Source organism: Ranitomeya imitator, chromosome 2 (genome assembly GCF_032444005.1).
Source record: "Ranitomeya imitator isolate aRanImi1 chromosome 2, aRanImi1.pri, whole genome shotgun sequence".
In the NCBI taxonomy this organism is placed as follows: domain Eukaryota; kingdom Metazoa; phylum Chordata; class Amphibia; order Anura; family Dendrobatidae; genus Ranitomeya; species Ranitomeya imitator.
This window is the reverse complement of record NC_091283.1, coordinates 59,349,564-59,369,400: the sequence shown is the minus strand read 5'-3', so window position 1 is coordinate 59,369,400 and position 19,837 is coordinate 59,349,564.

The window sequence follows — 19,837 nt, the reverse complement described above, 5'->3', positions numbered from 1 at the left end:
CCACCTAAATCAGAGAAAAAGAAAAGTGGAGGAAACAATTGACGCCACTAGACCTATAGGATAAATGCATCTGACCCCCACTGAGCCGGAGAACGGGGATAGGGACGGCAAAGTTAGTGCGTATGTGACCATGAGAACTTGTTGGAGAAATTGTACTAAGAAATATTTTTGGGTTGTGAATAAAGAGAATAAAAAAATGTTCTGTGCATTTTTCCATCATAGTTTACATTGAGTAACCTTTTCTATGAAGGGGGTTTCCAACCTTTTGGGATACTTTTTACTTAAATAGAGGTATTCGGGACTAAACATACATTTTGTAATTGGGTTTCATTCAAAAAATGCAACTATCCTTCTAAATGAGTAATACATGGCGTCTTTGCACTTCCAAAGTTTTTATTTCCGAGGCCTTAAGGTACCGTCACACTCAGCGACGCTGCAGCGATATAGACAATGAGCCGATCACTGCAGCGTCGCTGTTTAGGTCGCTGTAGAGACGTCAAACACAACAGCTCCAGAACGATGCAGGAGCGATCCTGTGACGTAACGGCGACTCACTTATCGTTTTAGCTGGTTGTTAGCTCCATGTAAAACATTTCTGGCATCGTTGCTTTTGCTGTCAAACATGACGATACACGCCGACCTGACGACCAAATAAAGTTCTGGACTTCTAGCTACGACCAGCGATATCACAGCGGGATCCAGATCGCTGCTGCGTGTCAAACACAACGAGATCGCTTTCCAGGACGCTGCAACATCACAGATCGTTGTCGTTCTCGTTGTAAACTTGCTGAGTGTGAAGGTACCTTTAGACCAGATGACCCTTTTCATGTCTTCGTTACACACTCTTGAGGCCAGATAAGCATTCTAAAGGAAGGTGAACCCTTTGAAGAATGTGAACTCAGACCAAACACCAGATGGATTGTGAACAGAACAATGACCCACCAGCTTGACTTGTTCCGGTTATCTACCTGATCACCACAGGAGATGTCTACATAACAATGACCGATCAACCATCAGCAATGTCTAACTATTGTATGTGAAGTGAGAGATATTGGCAATGGTGGGTATTAAGGTACCTTCACACATAACGATTTCGTTAATGATATCGTTGCTTTTTGTGACGTAGCAACGATATCGTTAACGAAATCGTTATGCGTGACAGGCCCCTGCTGGGAGATCGTTGGTCGCTGGGAATGATCAGGACCTTTTATTTGGTCGCTGATTACCCGCTGACATCGCTGAATCGGCGTGTGTGACGCCGATCCAACGATGTGTTCACTGGTAACCAGGGTAAATATCGGGTTACTAAGCGCAGGGCCGCGCTTAGTAACCCGATGTTTACCCTGGATACCATTGTAAAAGTAAAAAAAAACAAACAGTACATACTTACATTCCGGTGTCTGTCCCCCGCCTTCAGCTTCCCGCACTGACTGTGAGCGCCGGCCGTGAAGCACAGCGGTGACGCTGTGCTCTGCTTTACGGCCGGCTGGCGCTGACACAGTGCAGGGAAGCTGACGCCAGGGGACAGACACCGGAATGTAGGTATGTACTGTTTGTTTTTTTTTACTTTTACAATGGTAACCAGGGTAAACATCGGGTTACTAAGTGCGGCCCTGTACTTAGTAACCCGATGTTTACCCTGGTTACCCGGGAACTTCGGCATCGTTGGTCGCTGGAGAGCTGTCTGTGTGACAGCTCTCCAGCGACCACACAACGACCTAAACAGCGACGCTGCAGCGATCGGCATCGTTGTCTATATCGCTGCAGCGTCGCTAAATGTGACGGTACCTTTATCAAAGATCCTGGCCAGGTCTCCACTAGATTTACTCTGAAATGCCACGCCAGAGAAATACACAGTGGGCTGTGACCTTGCGACCAGTATGATTGATGCTGCTCGTGGTTTGTGGAGTACGAATCTTTTGACAGGTTCCCTTTTAATCGAGCTCATAGTAACATAGTAACATAGTAACATAGTTAGTAAGGCCGAAAAAAGACATTTGTCCATCCAGTTCAGCCTATATTCCATCATAATAAATACCCAGATCTACGTCCTTCTACAGAACCTAATAATTGTATGATACAATATTGTTCTGCTCCAGGAAGACATCCAGGCCTCTCTTGAACCCCTCGACTGAGTTCGCCATCACCACCTCCTCAGGCAAGCAATTCCAGATTCTCACTGCCCTAACAGTAAGAATCTGTTAGATTCGTCCTGATGGGAAAGTTTATGATTCCTTTATCTGTCTTTTTCTGAGATCCTATAGCTGATTTATGACCACGGATCACATTAACCCTAGAACGCATACCCATAGAAATCTACACATTCACGCACCTGGGGCCTTTTAGGCATGTTTACAATTATCATGGAATAACTCAAATAAAAATACTTTTCAAAGTTTATTGCAAAGTAAGGATGCATTCCCACTAGCGCAGGGGTCTGCCAGGACGGGATTCCGTAATGGATCTGACCTCCTGGTGACCCCAGCTAAGGCTGGCGGACGCATACCTGGGGCCTCGCAGGCCTGCCAGGTTACTTGTTTTCTATTTTCTGTAAAATTACTTTAGTTAGAATTTTGAAACTCTAGGTACTCCTCAGGTATATAGTTGTTAGTAATTTCCAGTTGTTCATACATTTTTATGTTATAGGCATTTCGGTATAACAACCTTTTTTGGGGACTACCCCATATTCACGCACCTGTGGCCTTTTAGGCCTGTGTGCAAATAACACGGAATAACTCAAATAAAAATACTTTTTAAAATTTATTTTACAATTGCAAGGTAAGGATGCATCCAACTAGCGCTGGGGTCCGCCAGGAGGGGATCCGTAATGGATCTGACCTCCTGGTGACCCCAGCTAAGGCTGGCGGAATCCCGCCATTCCGGCAGCCTTAGCTGGAGTTACTAGGAGGTCAGATCCATTATGGATCCCCTTCTGGCGAACCCCAGCACTACTGGGAACACAGTCTAAGATGTGTACATTTCAAAACATACGTAATTATGTGCATAAAACAACAAAAAAGTAAGTAAACGGGCACGCCAAATATAGGCATTCTATATGCAATTTTGTTATGAAAACATTTTTTGGTTGTAGCAAACTTGGTGAAGGAATATTTATTTGTAACTTTACATATTCCCCCGACAATTCTCACATATTTTTTTGGCTGAATGTTCCTTGCATACATTTTGTCCGCAAGTAGAACAGAAACGCTCCGATTTTCTTTCCTTCTTTGCTGGACAAATATAGCAGCGCTTTCTTTTTTTTCCTCTTTGCTCTGGATGTTCCAGAAAGCGTATTCCACATCGGATCATTGCCTCCGTAATTTGCCTTGATAAGCATATCATGCTGCTTCTCTCCATCATAGTAGGCATCAAAAGTTCATAACAAACTTCTGTCAAAAATAGACGTCTCTTGTCTTTCCTGTTGGCATGGAATTCTGGATTAGTTTGACAATAAACAACGTAGCTATTGTGGGCTGACACATCAAGGATATTGGAAAAAAGGGCAACAGGCCAACGTTTAGTCTGCCTTTTGCACGAATACTCTCCAATCATTTCGTCCATCTTGTCGACACCTCCTTTTGTCTTATTATAATGCAGTATGATTTCAGGTTTTTTTTTCCTGTCATTGGTGTCAATACTTCCATCATGATGCATTGTACTCAGTAATATCACGGATTTTTCTTTCTTGGCTTTATAAGACACCATTGTTGCTTGATTGCAGAAACCAAATACACTCTCGTAGATTGTTCGCTGTGCATTATGCTTCATGATTGGAGGAATTTCGCGGCGGTTTGGCCTCATAGTACCAACAAGCGTAAGTTGCTTTTGAAGCAAAAAGTTGGCCATTGCAAAATTGGTAAAGTAATTATCCATTGTAATATTTTTTCCTGAATTGAAAATTAGTAGAGCAATTGTTTTTAGAGTGTTTAGAGAGTTTTTAGCAAGTGTTTTAGAGTCATAAAAGTTCTTCCTCAGCAACAATACAGACAAAAAGACTGAGTATCACATGTAAACCTAGTACAGGCCTAAAAGGCCCCAGGTGCGTGAATATGGAGTAGTCCCAAAAAAACGTTGTTATACCGAAATGTCTGTAACATAAAAATATATGAATAACTGGAAATTACTAACAACTATATACCTGAGGATTACCTAGATTTAAAAAATTCTAACTAAAGTACTTTTACAGAAAATAGAAAACAAGTAACCTGGCAGGCCTGCGAGACCCCAGGTATGCGTTCTAGGGTTAAAAGTGAATGTGCCAGAAACAAAGCAAAATGGTGCAATATTTTTAATGAATCCCAATTGTAAAATGATTTTTAGTCTCACATAATTGCATGTCAGAGTGCTCATCATACTGAGGATGGCGTAACATATCTGCCATCCACAATCCTGGTACCGCAACCGCCCGGCAGACTATGAGCCTCCTCACCTGATCGAGCAGTCTCATGGGTGTATAGTTAGGGGCAGATCTGTACCCATTACCCCAGCTTATCTGGGAGCCTCCAAGAATTAGAGGACATATTCTTGCAAAAGTCAGCGAATGTCATGGGTACCGCTGACCCTGCCTGCGATACCAGCTATTTCACAGATGTGGGGAGTGCAGATGATGGAATCGATTCACAGAGACCCATCTAGTGGCCACATCAGTAGTCCACAGTCACCGGACGGGAGCTGGGTCGACCTCCTATTGCAACCTCAGGGCCTCCTCTGATTAGTAGACCTGCGTGACGCTATGCCACAATGATGACATTGAACCTACATATTAGAATAAGATATAACCTATACTGATTTATGCACAAAGGAACTCCACATAAAAAGTTAATAAGAAGATTTTATTGAAAAAAATAACATATAAAAATACTATAGATTGTATTAGTACCTCACTATTCATACTAACACTAGACACCACAGACCAAAAGGCAGTTGTAAAAGAGTTTGAATCTCCTATTGCCCCAATATAATTTAACCAAGTGGGTATTCAACTACTCTTGCCTGTAGCGGCATAGAGATCATAACCCACCACTTATACATAAATAGGTAAAGCGGGCATACTTGAACATTATAATTGTGAATCACATGTCTATTGTTTATGTATTGTATATTGGCACATATTGCTATGAGTTTAACCCCTTAGCGACCGCCGATACGCCTTTTAACGGCGGCCGCTAAGGGTACTTAAACCACAGCGCCGTTAGTTAACGGCGCTGTGGAAAAAGTAAATAGCACCCCCCAGAGTCAGATTTTCTCCGGGGTCTCGGCCGAGACCCCAGAGAACATAATTCGGGGGGTTTTGTACCGACCCCGCATTTGCGATCGCCGGTAATTAACCGTTTACCGGCGATCGCAAAAAAAAAAATAGAAAACCGCGATTTCTTTTTAATTTCTCTGTCCTCCGATGTGATCGCACATCAGAGGACAGAGAAAAGGGGTCCCCGATCGCCCCCCGATACTCACCTGTCTCCCCTGGTGCTCCTCGTGGCTCCCGATGGGCGCCGCCATCTTCAAAATGGCGGGCGCATGCGCAGTGTGCCCGCCGGCCGGCCCCGGGAGAATCTTTGGGGTCTCGGCTGCCGGGGGTAGCCGAGACCCCAAAGAGCATGATCGGGGTCGGTTTTACCGACCCCTGTTTTGCGATCACCGGTAATTAACTGTTTACCGGCGACCGCAAAAAAAAAAAAAAAAGCAAAGTGTAATTCTCTGTCCTCTGATGTGATCGCACATCAGAGGACAGAGAAATAGGGGGATTCGGGGACCCTATCATACTCACCGGTGTCCCTGGGTCCTCCTGATCCTCCTGGCCGCCGGGGAAAAGAAAATGGTGGGCGCATGCGCAGTGCGCCCGCCATCTGTCTCCATCTGCCGGCCGGCAGGAGAAGAGCAGTTGGGGCTAAAATTAGGGTTAGGGTTAGGGCTAGGGTTAGGGCTAGGGTTAGGGCTAAATTTAGGGTTAGGGTTGGGGCTAAATTTAGGGTTAGGGTTGGGGCTAAATTTAGGGTAAGGGTTGGGGCTAAATTCAGGGTTAGGGTTGGGGCTAAATTTAGGGTTAGGGTTGGGGCTAAATTTAGGGTAAGGGTTGGGGCTAAATTCAGGGTTAGGGTTGGGGCTAAATTTAGGGTTAGGGTTGGGGCTAAATTTAGGGTTAGGGTTGGGGCTAAATTTAGGGTTAGGGTTGGGGCTAAATTTAGGGTTAGGGTTGGGGCTAAATTTAGGGTTAGGGCTAAATTTAGGGTTAGGGTTGGGGCTAAATTTAGGGTTAGGGTTGGGGCTAAATTTAGGGTTAGGCTTCTTTCACACTTACGTCGGTACGGGGCCGTCGCAATGCGTCGGCCCGACATACCAACGCACGTTGTGAAAATTGTGCACAACGTGGGCAGCGGATGTAGTTTTTCAACGCATCCGCTGCCCAATCTATGTCCTGGGGAGGAGGGGGCGGAGTTACGGCCACGCATGCGCGGTCAGAAATGGAGGATGCGACGTACAAAAAAACGTTACATTGAACGTTTTTTTGTTCTGACGGTCCGCCAAAACACTGATCCAGTGCATGACGGATGCGACGTGTGGCCATCCGTCACGATCCGTCGGCAATACAAGTCTATGGGCAAAAAACGCATCCTGCGGGTACATTTGCAGGATCCGTTTCTTGTCCAAAATGACGGATTGCGATGGATGCCAAACGACGCAAGTGTGAAAGTAGCCTTAGGGCTAGGGTTAGGGTTGGGGCTAAAGTTAGGGCTAGGGTTGGGGCTAAAGTTAGGGTTAGAGTTGGGATTAGGGTTAGGGTTTGGATTAGGGTTAGGGTTGGCATTAGGGTTACGCTTGGGATTAGGGTTAGGTTTGGGATTAGGGTTAAGGTTAGGGTTGTGATTAGGGGTGTATTGGGATTAGGGTTAGGTTTGAGGTTAGGGTTGAGATTAGGATTAGGGGTGTGTTGGATTTAGGGTTTTGATTAGGGTTGTTTTGGGGTAAAGGTTGTGATTATCGTTAGGGTTAGTGATTAGGATTATGGATCGGGTTGGGATTAGGGGTGTGTTGGGGTTAGGGTTGGAGCTAGAATTGGGGGGTTTCCACTGTTTAGGTACATCAGGGGGTCTCCAAACACGACAGCCAATTTTGCGCTCAAAAAGTCAAATGGTGCTCCCTCTCTTCTGAGCTCTGCCGTGCACCCAAACAGTGGTTTACCCCCACATATGGGGCATCAGCGTACTCAGGATAAATTGAACAACAACTATAGTGGTCCAATTTCTCCTGTTACTCTTGTGAAAATAAAAACTTGGGGGCTACAATATCTTTTTTGTGGAAAAAAAATATTTTTTATTTTCACGACTCTGCATTCTAAACTTCTGTGAAGCACTTGGGCATTCAAAGTTCTCACCACACATCTAGATAAGTTCCTTGGGGGGTCTAGTTTCCAAAATGGGGTCACTTGTGGAGGGTTTCTACTGGTTAGGTACATCAGGGGCTCTGCAAACACAACATAATGCCCGCAGACCATTCTATCAAAGTCTGCATTCCAAAACGGCGCTCCTTCCTTCCGAGCTCTGCCGTGCGCCCAAACAGTGGTTTACCCCCACATATGGGGTACCAGCATACTCGGGACAAATTGGACAACAACTTTTGGGGTCCAATTTCTCTTGTTACCCTTGTGAAAATAAAAACTTGGGGGCTAAAAAATCTTTTTTGTGGAAAAAAAAAATATTTTTTATTTTCACGACTCTGCATTCTAAACTTCTGTGAAGCACTTAGGCATTCAAAGTTCTCACCACACATCTAGATAAGTTCCATGGGGGGTCTAGTTTCCAAAATGGGGTCACTTGTGGGGGATTTCTACTGTTTAGGCACATCAGGGGCTCTCCAAACGCGACATGGCGTCCGATCTCAATTCCAGACAATTCTACATTGAAAAATTAAAACGGCACTCCTTCTCTTCCAAGCTCTGCGGTGCGCCCAAACAGTGGTTTACCGCCACATTATGGGTATCAACGTACTCAGGAGAAATCGCACAACAACTTTTGTGGTCTAATTTCTCCTGTTACCCTTGTGAAAATAAAAATTTGGGGGCAAAAATATCATTTTTGTAGAAAAAATGCGATTTTTTTTTCACGGCTCTACATTATAAACTTCTGTGAAGCACATGGGGGTTCAAAGTGCTCACCACACATCTAGACAAGTTCCTTAAGGGGTCTAGTTTCCAAAATGGTGTCACTTGTGGGGGAGTTTCCACTGTTTAGGCACACCAGGGGCTCTGCAAACGCAACATGGCGTCCGATCTCAATTCCAGACAATTCTACATTGAAAAAGTAAAATGGCACTCCTTCCCTTCCAAACTCTGCGGTGCGCCCGAACAGTGGTTTACCCTCACATATGGGGTATCGACGTATTCAGGAGAAATTGCACAACAACTTTTGTGGTCTAATTTCTCCTGTTACCCTTGTGAAAATAAGAATTTGTGGGCGAAAAGATCATTTTTGCGTAAACAAAAGCGATTTTTTATTTTCACGGCTCTACGTTATAAACTTCCGTGAAGCACTTGGGGGTTCAAAGTGCTCACCATACATCTAGATAAGTTCCTTCAGGGGTCTAGTTTCCAAAATGGTGTCACTTGTGGGGGGTTTCCACTGTTTAGGTACATCAGGGGCTCTCTAAACGTGACATGGCGTCCGATCTCAATTCCAGCCAATTCTGCATTGAAAAAGTCAAACGGCGCTCCTTCACTTCCAAGCACTGCGGTGCGCCCAAACAGTGGTTTACCCCCACATATGGGGTATTGGCGTATTCAGGAGAAATTGCATAACAAAATTTATGGTTACATTTCTGTTTTTACACATGTGAAAATAAAAAAAATGGTTCTGAATTAAGATGTTTGCAAAAAAAAGTTAAATGTTCATTTTTTCCTTCCACATTGTTTCAGTTAATAAAGGGTTAATAAACTTCTTGAATGTGGTTTTGAGAACCTTGAGGGGTGTAGTTTTTATAATGGTGTCACACTTCATTATTTTCTATCATATAGACCCCTCAAAATGACTTCAAATGTGATGTGGTCCCTAAAAAAAAAATGGTGTTGTAAAAATGAGTAATTGCTGGTCAACTTTTAACCCTTATAACTCCCTAACAAAAAAAAAATGTTGTTTCCAAAATTGAGCTGATGTAAAGTAGACATGAGGGAAATGTTATTTATTAACTATTTTTCATGACATATCTCTCTGATTTAAGGGCATAAAAATACAAAGTTTGAAAATTGCAAAATTTTAAAAATTTTCGCCATATTTCCGTTTTTTTCATAAATAATAGCAAGTAATATCGAAGAAATGTTACCACTAACATGAAGTACAATATGTCACGAAAAAACAATCTCAGAATCAGCGGGATCCGTTAAAGCGTTCCAGAGTTATAACCTCATAAAGTGACAGTGGTCAGAATTGTAAAAATTGGCTCGGTCATTAAATACCAAATTGGCTCTGTCACTAAGGGGTTAAGAAATGAATCATTGTAAGGGTTGAAAATAGAATCGGTGGTTTATTTACATAAAGAATATGGGATGCTGCAGTATGCTTGTGCCCCGTCAATTGCCTTTCCCTGTGCGTATGCGGGTCCCCACTGTGGCGCTGCGCGTTGCTGCCTGCGTCTGGCTCGGATGGTGCGCTCACGTGATCGTCAATGGGCGGTCTTGTGGACGGGCCGTCTGGTGACACCGGTGATGACGCGGGCGTCTCGGCTTTGGGCTGCCCATGCGCCGCTATAGGGTTGGGCTTTATGACGCAGCAAACATTCTGTCACTCCATTGGACTGCAGTACTATAAAATGTAAGTCCAAATCTGACGATGCCACTCCCCTGGAAGAAGGCACACGCAGCCGAAAGGCACGTTGGGGTCGTGGCACCATCAGACCAAAGGTAATGGAGATGAGGTGATGTTGTTATAATTACTATCGCTATGCCCGCTTTACCTATTTATGTATAAGTGATGGGTTATGATCTCTATGCTGCTACAGGCAAGAGTAGTTGAATACCCACTTGGTTAAATTATATTGGGGCAATAGGAGCTACAAACTCTTTTACAACTGCCTTTTGGTCTGTGGTGTCTAGTGTTTGTATTAGTACCTCACTATTCATACTATCTATGGTATTTTTATGTTATTTTTTTCAATAAAATCTTATTAACTTTTTATGTGGAGTTCCTTTGTGCATAAATCAGTATAGGTCATATGTCTCCGGTGCATGGGACTTGTTAAATATCTCCGGATGGGCATAGGGGTCAGTAATTGACAAACCCTGTGTGTTGTGTGTCTAATTGGTATTTATATTAGAACTAGATGGTGGCCCGATTCTAAAGGTGCCTTCACACATAACGATTTCGTTAACGATATCGTTGCTTTTTGTGACGTAGCAACGATATCGTTAACGAAATCGTTATGCGTGACAGCGACCAACGATCAGGCCCCTGCTGGGAGATCGTTGGTCGCTGGAAATGATCAGGACCTTTTTTTGGTCGCTGATCACCCGCTGTCATCGCTGGATTGGCGTGTGTGACACCGATCCAGCGATGTGTTCACTGGTAACCAGGGTAAATATCGGGTTACTAAGCGCAGGGCCGTGCTTAGTTATCCGATGTTTACCCTGGTTACCATTGTAAAAGTTAAAAAAAACAAACAGTACATACTCACATTCTGGTGTCTGTCACGTCCCCCCGGCGTCAGCTTCCCGCACTGACTGTGTCAGCGCCGGCCGTAAAGCACAGCGGTGACGTCACCGCTGTGTTCTGCTTAACGGCCGGCGCTGACACAGTGCAGGGAAGCTGAGGCCGGGGGATGTGACAGACGCTGGAATGTAAGTATGTACTGTTTGATTTTTTAACTTTTACAATGGTAACCAGGGTAAACATCGGGTTACTAAGCGCGGCCCTGCGCTTAGTAACCCGATGTTTACCCTGGTTACCTGGGGACTTTGGCATCGTTGGTCGCTGGAGAGCTGTCCACACAACTACCTAAACAGCGACGCTGCAGCGATCGGCATCGTTGTCTATATCGCTGCAGCGTCGCTAAATGTAACGGTACCTTAACGCATCGGGTATTTTAGAATATGTATGTATGTATGTATGTATGTATGTATGTATGTATGTATGTATGTATGTATGTATGTATGTATGTATATAGCAGCCACATAGTATATAGCACAGGCCACATAGTATATAGGAGCCATGAAGTATATAGCAAATACTACGTGGCATGTGCTATATACTACGTGGCTGCTATATACATACATACATATTATACATATTATAGAATACCCGATGCATTAATACAGGCCACGTAGTATATAACAGTGGCCACGCAGTATATAACACAGCCCAAACAGTATATAACACTGCCCACATAGTATATAACACTGGCCACGTAATATATAACAGCACACGCAGTATATAACACTGGCCACGTAATATATAGCACAGCCAACGCAGTATATAACACAGCCCACATAGTATCTAACACTGGCCAGGTAGTATATAGCAGCCACGCAGTATATAACACAGCCCACGTAGTATTTAGCAGTGTCAGCACTATATCCCTGTTAAAATATAATTAAAATAAAAAATAGTTATATACTCACCCACCGGGATCCAGCAAAGCTGTGCAGATGCGCTCGCAGCTGCCGCCATTTTCCTTTCCCAGGATGCATTGCGAAATTACCCAGATGACTTAGCGGTCTCGCGAGACCGCTAAGTCTTCTGGGGAATTTCGCAATGCATCTCCGGGAACGGAAGCTGGCGGAAGCCGCGCGCGCCTGGGCGGACTACGGAAGGTGAGAATAGCAGGTTTTTTGTTTTTTATTTTTAACATGACATCTTTTTACTATTGATGCTGCATAGGCAGCATCAATAGTAAAAAGTTGGGGACACACAGGGTTAATAGCAGCGTTAACGGAGTGCGTTACCCGCGGCGTAACGCGGTCCGTTAACGGTAGCATTAAACCTGTGTGAGCGCTGACTGGAGGGGAGTATGCAGGCGCCAGACACTGACTGGACGGGAGTAGGGAGGGACAAATTCTCGGCCGGACTGTGCCCGTCGCTGATTGGTCGCGGCAGCCAGGACAGGCAGCTGGCGAGACCAATCAGCGGCGCGGGATTTCCGTGACGGAAGTTGCCGACAGAAAGACGGAAGTACCCCTTAGGCAATTATATAGTAGATAAGAGCCAAGGATGCTGTCACATAGGAAGGGGCACACAGGGCTCTGGTGGCCACTAGACCAGGGCACTACTAATCTATTCATCATCTCTAGTCAGCAATTAAACACAAACCACCATTTATTCACTAAATGAGGACACGCCCTAAAGAAAATGCTCTCTGGTCCGAAGGCACCACGCTATAAAGCTGAAGCACACTGACAGACCTATTTTGTGGGAAAAAGTTTCAGTAAAACTAGTAATTTATTCATTGATATCCATGGGGTCTGTGTAACGACCGTTATGCCGGTCGCTGCTCGAGAACAGAATGCGGCCCTGCTATGGATGACTCAGGGCACAATATGATATTAAACCAACTTTTCTTTATAACTTATGCAAAAAATGACAGAATTTTCTCTCCCAACACAATATGGGCCACAACAGCCACAACTCACAGAATACAAGTTATGCAGCCTGAGAGACCCCAAGTGCCGGCTTCACAGACCGGAATCAGACTACTCCAAGACTATAGCACTCCCTCCCTTACCTGTAATGGGCCTACACGGGGTTATACTGTGCCTGTGACACGTGGTCCTCTCAGGAATACAATCTTAGACCCGCCTCCCGCCTAATTTACTATAAATCACGGGTACCCGGTTTTTCCCCAACATATATATATATATATATCACAGTATATGCTCAATGTATACGCAGTGCACTGTCTTATTGTTGAGTGCTCAGAGTGTTCTCTTTCACAATATATGCTTCAACGGTAAATAACTGAATTTGTTATACAGATGTCCAGCAGCGGATTAAATAGGTATTTGAGCCACCAAATCTTCTGATACAGATCCAGATAAAGTTCACAAATAATTCCAGGAATATCCCACAGCCAGAATCGTGAAGCGCAGGAATCCACACAGTGTCTATTAGTTATCAGGCAATTCTTAATACAAGACTGTCCTTAATTAACCTGTGATTCCTATCTAGCTATCCCTAGCTAACTACACAGTCGGTGACCGGTCACACTTCTCTGTTTACTCACAAGAATAGCTTTCTTGAAGTCACACAGTCCCAAAACAGGAATGCCTCAAGATCTGGATTCTCCACTCTCCATCACCGCTCTGCTTCTTCTGAAATGCCCAGAAACTCTCTCTGAGGTAACTGTCCTGTTTCCAGAATCTTCTTGTCTTTAACTCATGGGTGACCTCCGGTGGCTGAACAAAATTACTGCAGCAACATTGTAATTATCCTGTCTATTACTCAAGGGTGACCTCCGGTGGCCGAACACAGTTACTGTATCAACACTGTTTATGATAGAAAAAAAACACCATCACCATTTTACACCTGACTGACAGCTGTAGGAGTCCAGTGGGCGATCCCACAAGTGATTGACAGTCTACCATGTATAATAAACCAATGTTCCCCAAAAAATATCATCGGGGAAAAAGAGCCATAGGCTATGCATAGATTTCCTTTTAAAACCAATTTTAATAGATAAATAAAGTTAAAATATACAGCAATAAGAAAAAAACAGGGTAGAACTCAAGGTACATACGGTTGGGAACAGTAAATTACACCAGGTAATATACTAATCATAAATATACACAGCCAATGAGGAACAGTATAAATATATTGCACAATAATAAATAGGTTTCTAAAGTACTAGATAATAAATCTACTATTGTCCTCACTAGCTTACTATACATATAATGCAAAAGTGCCTGATGCAACGTGCATACCAATGGACTAGTGCGTGGCATGAAATTTGCAAAGTGCTCAATCAATAGGGCTTAAAACCCCCTCTACAACCTGCCATATCAAAACGCAGCTGTCTAGTGCACACTACATACTTGTAAGCTGACATATGGTGTATGGTAATTTGTAAACTTACATAGTCAGCTATTCCGGTGAATAACGTTCCACAACGACCCCGACAGCGCCGTTTCGCCTGACTGGCTTCCTCAAATAGGAGGCATATGTGTCTACATCTAGCTAGTCTATCCTTATATGTGTGTAACAACCCAGCTGTAACCGGCGTCAGTGTAATTGGCGTGCTGCGGCGCATGTGCTGATCTTAGGACTCCCAGGTAGAGAATATGAGGAGGTAGCTCCTGTGTCCGATGCACCTAGTAATGGGTATGGACTATGGTAGGGTGAGATGAAAGACGGTGAACTGCCACTTAAATAGTTTCCTGTTTTCAACAATTACACAGCGTCCTACCTCATTTCTGTCAGGTCACGTGCTCTAGATAACCGCTGATATCATCAGCGGTAATGGCGCTGTGTCGCTGTTATCCCTCCATTAGATCTGTGTACACTTCCGGTATCAGTGCCGCTCGCTACTGCGCATGCGGCACCCAGTGTGGTACGTGAATCATGATCTGCCGATTGTTCTGACATTTCCGGTTCGTGTTCCCTGGGCTGCACGCTAATGCGCATGCGGCATCTAAGGGATAAACAAATGCAGACCAGCTGGTTGTGTCGCTGTGTCGCTGTTATCCCTCAATTAGATCTATGCATACTTCCGGTATCAGTGCCGCTCGCTAGTGCGCATGCGGTACCCAGTGTGGTACGTGAATCATGATCTGCCGATTGAACTGGCATTTTCGGTTCGTGTTCCCTGGGCTACACGCTAATGCGCATGCGGCACCTAAGGGATAAGCAGATGCAGACCAGCAGGTTGTGCTTACACTACCGGTTCACGGCCAGTGCTATGACCCGTGGACACCGGAGATGACGTTGTAGATGTTTCTAAGCAACGTGTAAACGCGTTACCATGGATACATTTGTGCCCCGCACAATAAAATATGCTAAATTCACATTTGGACACCAGATATGTTGTTGTTGATGTTTCTAGGTAACGCATACATACGTAACCCCGGGGACGCTAGGTGGTACCCAGCATATAGATCGCATATTTAAGCGATACCATAATACATCTATAGTACCATGATACGTCTGCTGCATGTATATAAATATGGCTACATAATAACACGCCATAATAGGCCTAGTAACACCATTTCAAGATTAAATTGGGCCATAAATTGCAGCTCTCCATTATGTACCTGTTTATGGAACCCAGATATACCGGGAGTAATGAGAAACGCCCCTATACTTTTTATATAAACTGTGAATACAGAATGGGATGTATTGGAGAGAGGATATACAAAGTGGAGAAAAGAATCTGTCTATTTGTTATTATCCATATAAAGAGACTATAATTCTCTGTTTTAAGCCATATACAGTGAGGCCAGAGAAACCGATATCACAAATACAGCAGTGGCTATTATTTGCCCTTGAATCATAATAGATTGTATACAGACTGTTTTATTGGCTAAATATTCTTAGAGGGCAGGAACCCATATTCCAACATATCAATAAGCAAAAACAAAATCTCCGGGGTAAAAGGGGGAACAAAGGGGGGAATGTTATTATATTTTAATCTGTGATTTCACAGAAAGCAATTGTAACTCAATTGCTCATTCAGACCATGAGGATGACAAGTGTTAAGACGAAATATCCATCTTGGATACCGGCACTGATACCGGAAGTATACATAGATCTAATTGAGGGATAACAGCAACACAGCGACACAACCAGCTGGTCTGCATTTGTTTATCCCTTAGGTGCCGCATGCGCATTAGCGTGCAGCCCAGGGAACACGAACCGGAAATGTCAGCACAATCGGCAGATCATGATTCACGTACCACACTGGGTGCCGCATGCGCACTAGCGAGCGGCACTGATACCGGAAGTATGCATAGATCTAATTGAGGGATAACAGCGACACAACCAGCTGGTCTGCATTTGTTTATCCCTTAGGTGCCGCATGCGCATTAGCGTGCAGCCCAGGGAACACGAACCGGAAATGTCAGCACAATCGGCAGATCATGATTCACGTACCACATTGGCTGCCGCATGCGCAGTAGCGAGCGGCACTGATACCGGAAGTGTACACAGATCTAATGGAGGGATAACAGCGACACAGCGCCATTACCTCTGATGATATCAGCGGTTATCTAGAGCACGTGACCTGACGGAAATGAGGTAGGACGCTGTGTAATTGTTGAAAACAGGAAACTATTTAAGTGGCAGTTCACCGTCTTTCATCTCACCCTACCATAGTCCGTACCCATAACTAGGTGCATCGGACACAGGAGCTACCTCCCGATGTAGGGGCTCCCTTTTTCAGAGAAGAAGATCCCACAATCCTTACATATTTTTTTCCCTGATGAATCTCCCCTATGGGAGAGGAAATGCGTAGGGAATTTCACATTGTTATGGTGGGTACAATTTACTAGCCTGACTTGGGGACTGCCCTTGTCAGGGCGGGAGCAACACACGGGCACGACTGGGGTAGTATAGAAACTGTTTTCCCCTCCCCCTTAATGTATATGGATGCTCCTGTGAAGGAAACTACATATTTGGTGAGATAAAACCATTTTTTTACCGAGCACTGGTTACATGAGTACTTTTTGCACTTTATCACTGTGTTGTCTTGCATTATCCATTGATCTTTTAGACATTTACCATTAAAGGTTATATTTTAATCTATGTAAGGTTTTCTCCTAGCTAGTCTGGATATTTACAATTAGAGGACCTCTAGGGGTATCAAATTGGGATACACCCTATATTTGGCTTATTCCGACTTGTTTTTCACCACCTTTCAAAGCGTGTTGAATGTCTATGTTCTCTGTGTGGGCTACACACATGAGCCACTGTATAGAGGGTGATGAGAAGCGTTTTTTTATCTTGTGATAATTATCACCCGGTAAAATGCCGATGGTCATTTTTGGTAGAAATTTAAACCTATACATCGTCATGCAGATAGATGCCAGGGTAACGAGTTGAAAAGGATCAATGCATCTGGACACTTTAATTCCTTTCTTTTCTCGCTTACAGTATATTTTAACATTTTTCCGCGTCATCTCCATTACACGCTCCCTATAGAGTTCACATGAGCGTATCAGAATCTCAACATCTCGTTTACAGTAAGCTTTTAGTTCAGACTTAAAGTCAAAAGTTGTATTTACCTGGGTCTCATACCATTCCATGAATTCTCCTTTCTCACTAGTCGACATGTACATATATTTTACAGCTGGTAGAGGACCCACATAGTTTTGATTTTCTTCAGTGTTAAAAAAGTGTGGAAAATGCCCTTTTGAATCTGAAAAGCCCATAGCCTGTGGCAATTTACTAAGTTTCATGGGTATGAAATTTAGCGAGTTTATAAATCTTATTTCCAAATCAGGCAGTGTCACACACAAGAGACGCCCACCTTGGGAAATCAATTTCACGTTGAGTTTTTCAGAAATCAGTTCCTTAACAATAAAGTATGCGTCGTATCTTTCACCATTGTGGGCAATAAATGTATGACCTGAAAATTTACCACTTGTAAAGAACTGTACAAAGTCATGTGTACATGATTCACCTTCAAATTCCCAGGAAGGCGTACCATACAGCGTTGTAGCATAAATGTAATGTGCGTACCTGTCTCCTGCATACATTCAAAGTCATAAAATATATATTGATCAGTTTCCTCCTTTGGTACATACCGCCGCATGTAACAAAGATGCCCATCAAATTCATTTAGGCGTATGTGGCAAACAGGACAACACATCCCTTTACATTTATGTTCTGTTTCACCGTCTACGGTCACAAAATGATGACATTTATCACAAAACATTTTAATTCTGCAGAATGATGGATTATCTGCAGCTAAATGTGTGTGGTGAAGTAACGGCAATATACCCTGCAAATAGGACAACGAGGGGTTTGCTGTACGTCAGTGCTCTCCACACAACTCTCTCTCTTTGACAAGCTTTACAAAAATACTGACAGGCATGATTAAATTTGTGATGGAACGTGGAATTGCACCTTTCACAAAAGTAATCAGCCCCGATAAATCCCTTCATATTTTTGATACTGTAGTAGTGACAATCATGATGCAAAATGAAAATGTTTTTAGAACATTGAAAGTATCGCCAGTCACTTTAATGTTGACAGCAAGATGTTTCTCAAAAGCCTCAACGTCACTAAAGCTTATTAGCTGGCCCTCAGGGATGGCCAGGGATGTGTGTATGACTTTAGCACGACTCAGTAAAACTGTATCACCGACATCAGTATCCGTCATCAGGTCGCACACACTAGCTGCAAAGCACAGATTTGTACTGTAATTGTTAAAGTCAAACAACCACTGCCTCTTTCGATTAATGATCTGACTACTCGGTTTAGATTTCAAGCGTCTTTTTACACCTCCACGTCTATTTTTAATTATTGTTACTACTAGTTTCAGGGAACTGCTCGCTATGCATTCAGCATTACTTTGCAGTGTACGAGCAACAGCGTTTAAAAATGATTCAGAACTAAAATCAGCCCTTGTTTGTTTCGTAGTGAAAATGGGATCTAATGTACCCCCGCTTTCAAGCCTTTACTGAACAAAGTCACCAGGTTCAATGTCTCTAATGATTCTGTCCAGTAAGGATTGTATGGAGCCATGTACCACGTTTAAACCTTCTACAAATGAATGTACCCTATCTAAATTCACAATCTGAAATGATCAGTGTACATGCGGGCATTGAAATTGCGTACGTCTCTTTGATGATGGTAAAAATGCTGTTAAAAGTCTGAATGATCTACGGGCATTTCATTATCATAAACACCATTACCTACATAAGGGAATAAAAGGACTAGAAATAGGAAAAACCCAATGTGGCTAAACAAAGAAGTAAGACAGGCAATTAACAGTAAAAAGAAAGCATTTGCACTACTAAAGCAGGATGGCACCATTGAAGCTCTAAAAAACTATAGGGAGAAAAATACTTTATCTAAAAAACTAATTAAAGCTGCCAAAAAGGAAACAGAGAAGCACATTGCTAAGGAGAGTAAAACTAATCCCAAACTGTTCTTCAACTATATCAATAGTAAAAGAATAAAAACTGAAAATGTAGGCCCCTTAAAAAATAGTGAGGAAAGAATGGTTGTAGATGACGAGGAAAAAGCTAACATATTAAACACCTTCTTCTCCACGGTATTCACGGTGGAAAATGAAATGCTAGGTGAAATCCCAAGAAACAATGAAAACCCTATATTAAGGGTCACCAATCTAACCCAAGAAGAGGTGCGAAACCGGCTAAATAAGATTAAAATAGATAAATCTCTGGGTCCGGATGGCATACACCCACGAGTACTAAGAGAACTAAGTAATGTAATAGATAAACCATTATTTCTTATTTTTAGGGACTCTATAGCGACAGGGTCTGTTCCGCAGGATTGGCGCATAGCAAATGTGGTGCCAATATTCAAAAAGGGCTCTAAAAGTGAACCTGGAAATTATAGGCCAGTAAGTCTAACCTCTATTGTTGGTAAAATATTTGAAGGGTTTCTGAGGGATGTTATTCTGGATTATCTCAATGAGAATAACTGTTTAACTCCATATCAGCATGGGTTTATGAGAAATCGCTCCTGTCAAACCAATCTAATCAGTTTTTATGAAGAGGTAAGCTATAGGCTGGACCACGGTGAGTCATTGGACATGGTATATCTCGATTTTTCCAAAGCGTTTGATACCGTGCCGCACAAGAGGTTGGTACACAAAATGAGAATGCTTGGTCTGGGGGAAATTGTGTGTAAATGGGTTAGTAACTGGCTTAGTGATAGAAAGCAGAGGGTGGTTATAA